Here is an 8,564-nt window from a genome sequence, read left to right as displayed (position 1 = left end):
CTTCTGTTTTTTGTCTTTGATAAATATATTTTATTTTTATTTTCTTTAATAATGTGGCAAGTACATATATTGTTTTAAGTTCTACCTCTAATTGCTTATAGTTTATCAAACACATATGTAATCTTCATTTCTCCATTTATTAAAATCAAGAACCAAGAGACTACATCCCATTATGCACTGAGGAATTTATCCATCATTCTACTTCTCCTCCTCAGAGTGATCTTTGAAGACTGTAGAATGTAGAAGCATTGCTTGTGTGTGCATAATACATGTCCGTATAAATATTGTAAATGTATCTGCAGAAGTCGCACCCATTGGTTTTAATACAATTTTCCCATTCTGGATCTCTTGATTTTGATTATCTCTTAGTAAGCTTGAACATCTTTAATTTTTTTCTAGAGAGATTTGTGAGTGGTATAATTTGAGAATATCATTCGTTTTTTTTGTCTTTAGGTTTTAATATTGTAGGAAAAGTTGGAGGCTAGCCTGATTTTTGTTCTGAGTCAGAAGCTTTGGTGTTTGTAGAATTTTTTGTTGTTATCTTACAATTAGCTTTAATAGCTTGACTACAGCCAAGTTTAGGTCTTTTTTGTTAACCATGTCTAGGTCATAGTGAGCTCTTCCAATTTACACACTGTATGTTTTCTTTTCAGCTCAGGAAAAATTTCATTGAACATGTATTTGATTGTTGTATTTAATGATGATGATGGTATTGATAACAGTTATTCATTGACTACTTGAAATGCCTATATTAAATAATTTACATGCTATCTAATTTAATCATAACAATGTCTACTATTATCCTCATCTTAAAAATAAGCAAACTGAAGCTCAGAGATGTTTATTAATTTTCCAATGCCCTCACAACTAGTAAATAGGAGGGAGTTTGAACCCCAAAGGCCTCACTCTGAATCAAAAGGAGTCACTGGTATGAAATGTACAGCATGGGGAATATAGTCAATAGTAATATAATATTTTTGTATGGTTACAGATGGTAACTAGACTTAACCTGGTGATCATTTTGAAATGTACAGAAATATTGAATCACTATGTTGTACACCAGGAACTAACAGTGTTGTAGGCCAATTATACTTCATAGAAAAAGAGATCAGATTTGTGGTTACCAGAGGCAGGAGGTGGGGGGGGGGGACCGGATGAAGGTGGTTAACGGACACAAACTTCCAGTTATAAGATAAATAAATTCTAAGGATGTATGCACAATACAGTGAATATAATTAGCACTGCTGTATGTTGTACATGAAAATCCTGAGTTCTCATCACAAGGAAAAACCTTTTTTTCTTTTTCTTTTATATCTATATGAGATGATGGATGTTCACTAAACTTATTGTGGTAATAATATCATGATGTAAGTGAAATCATTATGCTCTACACCTTAAACTTATACAGTGCTGTACATCAATTATATCTCAATAAAACTGGGGGAAAAAATCAAAAGTCCTCAGCTACTAATTGACACTGCCTCCTCAAGGGGTCTAAGTTTCAGATTCTTTTCTTTAGGTCATCTACATCTATTAGCTTTTATCTCAGCACTTTATCTTACATCTTTATCATATTCAGTCATTTTGAGTTCTAGGAGAGCATTTTGAGTTGGATGCTCTCTTCAAAGATTTGATTTTATACAATGTTAACTTTGTTTTTGATTGCCTAATTTTAAAAATTCTGAATTACATTTTAGGACTCATTAAAATCCTTTTAAAGCTTCATCTAGTATCATTTTTGTCTTTTTCATTGTTTTTGGCACCGGTGCCATGAAGGCATCAAAGAGATGTTATTCTAAAATGGTCTTATGTTTCCTGTAGCAATTTTTCTGAATTTTCAACATGTTCCTCCTTTTCTCAGGTGTTGCTTTTTTTGTCTACTCGTCCTTGGTTGGGGAGAAAATTCTCTGGGTCTCATGTTTTTTTGTACGCATGGGGAGTATGTTTCTAGCAACTCTCCCTTTCTACTAGCTGTTCAGAAATTCCTCCTCTCAGACTTAGGTCCTAAGGGCAGAGTGATATCTATAGTCCCTACAATCAGTTCCTTGCAACTTTGTCATCCGGAGTGGGTCTGCTGGGCTGAGACGGATATTTTTTCTGTGGTCAGGCTCTCTGCCTATGCTTGCAAGACAGAGGAATCTACAGCAATTCTTAACACAAGTTTAGAATAGGGAAGACTGCTTTCTGCCAGCATGCACTTCTGCCATCAGACTTCATGTCTCCTCACAGCAAGCACTGTTCTCAGGCACCTTATGCATCCTAAGATGCTGTACACTATTGAGTGTTCCCATCTATTTCTGACGATGACTTTCGCAGTCTCTGTGTAGAAAGCCACGAATGCATGGGAAGCAAGGAGAGATGCATTGTTGGGTCAGTTGGTTATGGGAAGACCACTATGCATCCCATAGCAAAGAGCAAATATTGGAGCTGAATCGAGGTTTTTTTCTCCTTCTCCATAGTGTTTTTGGTATTCTCTGTTATTCTTGGTTGATCCACAGAATATATGAAATCTGAATGTTTATTAATGCATAAATCTCAGTGATAGAGTCAATGGAAAATCTCCCCAGACTTTAACATATGTTCTCTTAGAAGTTTTGTTCTGTACTTCCGTTGCTAGTTTTTTGCTTTTTCCCCCCATGGGATATTTTAATTGCAATTTACAAGGCTGCTCTTTTCATCTGGATTCCTCAGAAAGTAGAGCATGGGGCTTATGCTTCGTTCAGAATGTGGCTCCAGGGAGCAGAGTCTGAAGCAAGAAAGGAGGGAGAGCCATTCCAAGGGTGTGGCATGGAGTTGATTTCCACTATGGGTGACTGGCTGATCAATCCTGTCAGATAGCCGGGAAACAACATAAAATGTATAATCTTTGGTGGAAAAACTCCTACCTGAGAGGAAGTAGAAGAGACTGCTGAAATGGACCAGGTAGAACTAGTGGACTTTGATGCAAATCAGGAAAGATGGAGCCGTTACAATGGAGAAGCATATGAGGATGACGAATATCATCCTCAGGATGGTGTTCAGTGTCAGACCTCTTAACGGGGCCAGTGAATAACACTCACTGCTGGCATTTCATTTGCAGTAGTGATTGAGTGAAGGTCTATAATCATAATATGCTCACTGCTTGCTATTGTTTGTTTTAATATTCAACTATAGTAGTGTTTTAAAAGTTAAATGAAGAATAAACTCAAATATAAAAGCTAAAAAAACAAAAAAACAAACAAAAAACCCTAACCTTGTGTTAGCACCTGGTGTTAGGGACAGTGTCTATTAGTCCCCATCTCTTATTAAAGTTTCTACCCATGGGGGGTTAACTCATGAGTTGCACATATGTGGATACTGAACAGGTTCCTGGAATCAACCTACAAAACCCTGGGCAGGAGGCCAAGGCATGCAGCACAGACTGGAAGCCAGGTGCTATTGCAATGCTCCTCCTTGAAACCACATGGGCCATGCAGATCCAATCACTTGAGCAGTGGCTGGAGAAATATACAACAGAGTGTGGAGAGGTTGGTAGAAGGGACCTATTGGGGACATACCAGGCTCTCAGTAAAGGCTGAAGAAGCATCAAATGCTTTAATCTGGGATAGAGCAGAGTTGTGTAGGGGAGCAGAATTTGCCACTCCAAAATGTCTCTTTGGCATACAGATAGCTTTTTTTTTTTAATTTATTTTATTTTATTTTATTTATTTTTGGCTGCATTGGGTCTTTGTTGCTGTGCGCGGACTTTAGTTGTGGCGAGCGGGGGTTACTTTTCGTTGCGGTGCACGGGCGTCTCATTGCAGTGGCTTCTCTTGTTGCGGAGCACAGGCTCTAGGACCATGGGCTTCAGTAGTTGTGGCACGTGGGCTCTAGAGTGCAGGCTCAGTAGTTGTGGTGCATGGACTTAGTTGCTCTGCGGCATGTGGGATCTTCCCAGACCAAGGCTCGAATCCGAGTCCCCTGCATTGGCAGGCGGATTCTTAACCACTGCGCCACCAGGGAAGCCCATACAGATTGTTTTGAGCTGAAAATAATGAAGGCCCAGAAGACCTAAGAAGAACTTTTAACTTTCCCCCTAGTTGCCCAAAGAACGTATCAATAGATAGGGGACCTTTTCCAGGAAGGGAGCCATCATCATAGATAACTGTAGTATGAACTAGGTGCAACTGACAGGAAGGAACCTAGCAAAGTCTGTTAAAATTCTACTCTATGTCCCATTGTCTCTGCATGGCCCAGCAAACATTTATTCACCAAACATTTACTCTTCCATCTCCATGTCAATTACCTTCCTCCCCTGTGAAACCCCAAACAATTAACCCCAACCTCCTCTTGTTTGTAGCTAAAGAAAGTATGTAAGGTGAGGGTTTTGGCCATTTTGGGGAGTTACTCAGTTCTCTTGGGTCTCTGCTATGTGTACATGTTACTAAAATTTTATGTGATTTTTCTCCTGTTAATCTGTCTCAGGCTAATTTAATTCTTAGACCAGCCAGAAAAAAACCTAGAAGGGTAGAGGAAAATTTCCTCCTCCCTGACAGTTGTTTTCAATTAGATTTAGCGTTACCCTAGATACTAACAAAATGGAAAGAGCTAATATTGCTCAAAAGTTTACAGATGTTCTAAGATTGTTCATGTCCTCATATTGTGAGAATTAGAGAATCAACATCACATCTACTAAAGTCCCCTAGTGTGAGCCCATTTCCCCATAACCTCTCCTATAACTCTGAAAGGCCCTCATCTTACTTTCTATGTGAAATACCTCTGTCTTCGTGAAATCCATTAGATGGATAGTGGTAACACTGAGACTCTATGCAAGGGAATTTAAGAGTAACTCAAGCACAAGGCTGGTGGGTAAGAAGTGAGGACACTGGGCTCTTGGGAAAGAGGAGCAGGAAGGTTGGAAGTCCCTTGAGACCCATTTCAGATGTTTTCACCACCCTGCTGCTAGCCTTTTCACAATAGTAAATTAATCCCAGAGATAAGAGAACTGTTTTAAATCCAGTGACAAAATGGGTTTGTGACAATGAACTACTGAAATACTTGTATACTGTTTGCTGCTTAACTATCAACATTCAGCTACTTCTCACTGGCAGTGATATGTGATAGTGTCATTATGGCCCAGACATAATTTTAGAGCTGTCACAATTGTGCTAAGTAGACCAAAACATTGGTAAGATCTTACACTATTGTAAACCTACACTCATATATGTGTTATCAGTGAATTTTTTTTTTAAACTTACATTTTGAATGCATTTTATTTTTGGGGGGAGATTTGAATTTTATTTACTTTTCTATACATCAGGTTCTTATTAGTTATCTATTTTATACTTAGTGTATATATGTCAATCCCAATCTCCCAATTTATCCCACCACCACCCCCGCCCCACTTTCCCCCCTTGGTGTCCATATGTTTGTTCTCTACATCTGTGTTTCTATTTCTGCCTTGCAAACCGGTTCATCTGTACCATTTTTCTAGACTCCACATATATGCATTAATATATGATATTATTTTTCTGTTTCTGACTTAACTTCACTCTGTATGACAGTCTCTAGGTCCATCCATGTCTCTACAAATGACCCAACTTCATTCTTTTTATGGCTGAGTAATATTCCATTGTATATATGTGCCACATCTTCTTTACCCATTCATCTGTTGATGGCATTTAGGTTGCTTCCATGACCTGGCTATTGTAAATAGTGCTGCAATGAATATTGGGATGCATGTGTCTTTTTGAATTATGGTTTTCTCTGGGTATATGCCCAGTAGTGGGATTGCTGGGTCATATGGTAGTTCTATTTTTAGTTTTTTAAGGAACCTCCATACTGTTCTCCATAGTGGCTGTATCAATCTACATTCCCACCAACAGTGCAAGAGGGTTCCCTTTTCTCCACACCCACTCCCCTCTCCAGCATTTGTGTTTGTAGATTCTCTGATATCTCACTGTAGTTTTGATTTACATTTCTCTAATAATTAGTGATGTTGAGCAGCTTTTCATGTGCTTCTTGGTCATCTGTATGTCTTCTTTGGAGAAATGGCTATGTAGGTCTTCTGCCCAGTTTGTGATTGGATTGTTGGTTTTTTTAATATTGAGCTTCATGAGCTGTTTATATATTTTGGAGATTAATCCTTTGTCCAGTGATTCGTTTGTAAATACTTTCTCCCATTTTGAGGGTTGTCTTTTCATGTTGTTTACAGTTTCCTTTGCTGTGCAAAAGCTTTTAAGTTTCATTAGGTCCCATGTGTTTATTTTTGTTTCTATTTCTATTACTATGGGAGGTGGGTCAGAAAAGATCTTGCTGTGATTTATGTCAAAGAGTGTTCTTCCTATGTTTTCCTCTGAGACTTTTATAGTGTCTGTTCTTACATTTAGGTCTTTAATCCATTCTGAGTTTATTTTTGCGTATGGTGTTAGGGAGTGTTCTAATTTCATTCTGTAATGAAATGAGCACCACTTACTGAAGAGACTGTCTTTTCTCCATTGTATATCCTTGCCTCCTTTGTGATAGATTAGTTGACCACAGGTGAGTGGGTTTATCTCTGGGCTTTCTATCATGTTCCATTTATCTATATATCTGTTTTTGTTCCAGTACCATATTGTCTTGATTACTGTAGCTTTGTAGTCTAGTCTGAAGTCAGGGAGTCTGATTCCTCCAGCTCCGTTTTTTTCACTCAAGACTGCTTTGGCTATTCAGGGTCTTTTGTGTCTCCATAGAAATTTTAAGATTTTTTGTTCTAGTTTTGTAAAAAATGCCATTGGTAATTTGATAGGGATTGCATTGAATCTGTAGATTGCTTTGGGTAGTATACTCATTTTCACAATATTCATTCTTCCAATCCAAGAACATGGTATATCTCTCCATCTGTTTGTGTCATCTTTGATTTCTTTCATCAGTGTCTTACAGTTTTCTGCATACACGTCTTTTACCTCCTTAGGTAGGTTTATTCCTAGGTATTTTATTCTTTTTTTTGCAATGGTAAATGGGAGTGTTTCCTTAATTTCTCTTTCAGATTTTTCATCATTAGTGTATAGGAATGCAAGAGATTTCTGTGCATTAATTTTGTATCCTGCAACTTAACCAAATTCATTGATTAGCTCTAGTAGTTCGCTGGTGGATTCTTTAGGAATATCCATGTATAGTATCATGTCACCTGCAAACAGTGACAGTGTTACTTCTTCTTTTTCAATTTGTGTTCCTTTTATTTCTTTCCTTCTCTGACTGATGTGGCTGGGACTTCCAAAACTATCTTGAATAATAGTGGCAAGAGTGGACATCTTTGCTATTTTGTTGAGGATTTTTGCATCTATATTAATCAGTGATATTGGTCTGTAATTTTCTTTTTTTGTAGTATCTTTGTCTGGTTTTGGTATCAGGGTGATGGTGGACTTGTAGAATGAGTTTGGGAGTGTTCCTTCCTCTGCAATTTTTTGGGAAGAGTTTGAAAAGGATGTGTGTTAGCTCTTCTCTAAATGTTTGATAGAATTCACCTATGAAGCCTTCTGGTCCTGGAGTTTTGTTTGTTGGAAGAGTTTTAATCACAGTTTCAATTTCAGTGCTTGTGATTGGTCTGTTCATATTTTCTATTTCTTTCTGGTTCAGTCTTGGAAGGTTATACCCTTCTAAGAATTTGTCCTTTGCTTCCAGGTTGTCCATTATATTGGCATAGAGTTGCTTGTAGTAGCCTCTTATGATACTTTGTATTTATGCAATGTCCATTGTAACTTCTCCTTTTTCATTTCTAATTTTATTGATTTGAGTCCTTTTCCTCTTTTTCTTGATGAGTCTGGCTAAAGGTTTATTGATCTTGTTTATCTTCTCAAAGAACCAGCTTTTAGTTTTATTGATCTTTGCTATTGTTTTCTTTGTTTCTATTTCATTTATTTCTGTTCTATCTTTATGATTTCTTTCCTTCTACTAACTTTAGGTTTTGTTTGTTTTTCTTTCTCTAGTTGCTTTAGGTGTAAGGTTAGCTTGTTGATTTGAGATTTTTCTTGTTTCTTGAGGCAGGGTTGTATTGCTATAAATTTCCCTCTTAGAACTGCTTTTGTTGCATCCCATAGATTTTGGATCATCGTATTTTCATTGTCATTTGTCTCTAGGTATTTTTTGATTTCCTCTTTGATTTCTTCAGTGATCTCTTGGTTATTTAGTAACGTATTTTTTAGCCTCCATGCCTTTGTGTTTTTTACATTTTTTTCCTTGTAATTTATTTCTAGTCTCATACCATTGTGGTTGGAAAAGATGCTTGATATGATTTCAATTTTCTTAAATTTACTGAGGCTTGATTTGTGACCCAAGATGTGATCTATCCTGGAGAATGTTCCCTGTGCACTTGAGAAGAAAGTGTAATTTGTTGTTTTCGGATGGAATGTCCTATAAATATCATTTAAATCTAACTGGTCTATTGTGTCATTTAAAGCTTGTGTTTCCTTATTAATTTTCTGTCTGGATGATCTGTCCATTGGTGTAAGTGAAGTGTTAAAGTCCCCCACTATTATTGTGTTACTGTTGATTTCCTCTTTTATAGCTGTTAGCATTTGCCTTATGTATTGAGGTGCTCCTATGTTGGGTGCATATATATTTCTAAT

This window comes from Balaenoptera physalus, assembly GCF_965194825.1.
Source record: "Balaenoptera physalus genome assembly, chromosome: 1".
Taxonomy (NCBI): domain Eukaryota; kingdom Metazoa; phylum Chordata; class Mammalia; order Artiodactyla; family Balaenopteridae; genus Balaenoptera; species Balaenoptera physalus.
The sequence above is the reverse complement of the archived record's forward strand: the minus strand, read 5'-3'. Positions refer to the sequence as shown.